This window comes from Eleginops maclovinus, chromosome 11 (assembly GCF_036324505.1).
Source record: "Eleginops maclovinus isolate JMC-PN-2008 ecotype Puerto Natales chromosome 11, JC_Emac_rtc_rv5, whole genome shotgun sequence".
In the NCBI taxonomy this organism is placed as follows: domain Eukaryota; kingdom Metazoa; phylum Chordata; class Actinopteri; order Perciformes; family Eleginopidae; genus Eleginops; species Eleginops maclovinus.
This window is the reverse complement of record NC_086359.1, coordinates 23,723,110-23,724,814: the sequence shown is the minus strand read 5'-3', so window position 1 is coordinate 23,724,814 and position 1,705 is coordinate 23,723,110. Positions and strand designations below refer to the sequence as shown.

At 40.8% G+C, this 1,705-nt stretch overlaps 1 long non-coding RNA gene across 1 annotated transcript; it reads right to left on the bottom strand.

Annotated features, from left to right (window-relative positions):
• Positions 1-211: 211 nt before the first annotated feature.
• LOC134871835 (uncharacterized) lies at positions 212-701 on the bottom strand. Its single transcript, XR_010166741.1, has 3 exons — positions 658-701; positions 508-542; positions 212-417 (listed from the first exon to the last, which is right to left on the bottom strand). It is a non-coding gene; the product is annotated as an uncharacterized LOC134871835 (long non-coding RNA).
• Between the last annotated feature and the right edge of the window lie 1,004 nt (positions 702-1,705).

Sequence of the window (1,705 nt, the reverse complement as noted above, 5' to 3'; positions counted from 1 at the left end):
CATTACAGCATGTAAACATGTATCCTTGTATGAAAATATACTTAATCGCAGGTGAAAAGCTGCACATAATGTGATATTTATGTAATACTCCAAGATGATTCATTTAATGAAATATATTTAACTTAGATTTAAAGATGACAAAGGCCTTGAAAATAAAGCAAACGTCCGAGTGGTCGTGTAACCCGGACTGTTCCGACCCCCTGCCCTGGCTCTACACCTGCTGCTGGTGCAGTTGCTCATGCCTTAGGATGGGTCGCAGCACACTGTTACTTTGACAGAGAACATTACATTCCTCTCCCCTGGTCTTTTGTCTGGCTGGTGGGAGAGGTGGGTATTGGTGAGATTTGATACACGCAGAAAACACACTTTGATGAGGTAGGTTTCCTCTATGGGTCCAGCAGCAGCTTCAGCACCACCCTGAGGAAAAACGTAACATCGTTCTTGGGCAAATTGAATACACATTTTTGTATTCTATGACAGTGTTTGAAAGTAAAAAGTGCAAAGTACATTGTGACGCTGGGCCGTTCCATCTCGCCGTTGACCTGAGTGGAAGATAAATATGGATAAAAATGCGCATTCAGTTAGAAATAAATGATGGTATTATTATTGATGGGATAGTAAATATTTGTGACGTTCCTCAAAGTAAATGCAACGCACTGAAATGATTGTTGATGTGGAAACTGCCTGTCTCTCTCTCCTAGGGTGTTCGGGCAAAAGAGTTCCCCGGGGATCCGCAATTCTATAAATAGTTCCGGGAGGGAGACACCAAGTGGGAATCGGGGAGAGGGAAAGTTAGCGTGTACTTTGCACATATTTTTTTTAAACATTTATTCAGCTATGCATAACTGTTACCTTTGATTAATAATTTTACTTGGAAAAATATGAAACGACTGTAGCTGTCAAATTCCTATTTCATGGGATGAAAACTCCTTGGCTGTTGCTCAGACGCTCGGTCGATGCTTTCGTCATGCGGAATTGGGGGTGGTTGAATCTCAACTGTGTTGGAAAAATGACGCACCCGACTGTGAATTAAGTTATGTTGACATCAGTATTGGAATCGTGATGTAGTCATGTTTGCAGCATGAGATGCGATTGCATTCCCTTTATAAATCATAACAGTGATGCTCATCTATAAAAATCTACAACTGTTAATCAAAAATAATATTAAAATTGTTTTTTTTCCACAAAGCTCGTTTCCAACAATCCAAAACCATTTGAAAAATCCCTCACGTGTTCCCTATACGTCATCCCTGCTGAACTCTTCTGCTCAATAATACATTTTGTTGTCAGAATCCTTCTGGCTGATCAAAAGTTTGCCAATGGCCATTAAGGGAGAGGGGAATACAAAAAAAAGGTAATGAAAAAATAAAAAGACTTGCTTTGAAGTTTGTAAATGACACCCACAATGATCCTTGTGTGTTCAGCGGGTTTACTGTGGAACGAGAGCGCTCTGATGAATTGGTTCTGCTCTTCTCTACTGATACTACTGGACAATACAACTAATCAAATAGGCAGCTACAAGACAGAGGTCACAGCGTCTCCAGAAACAGTTTCAAACTGTTCCGTTCTCGCACATGAGTTTGGGTCTTTGAAAATCATCTGACATAAGACTGAACAGTTCTGACACACTGTGTGATGAGTGAGGAGCGGCATAATGACGTTGACGTACCTGGTTCAGCATGAGCAGTAACACCATTGACATGCA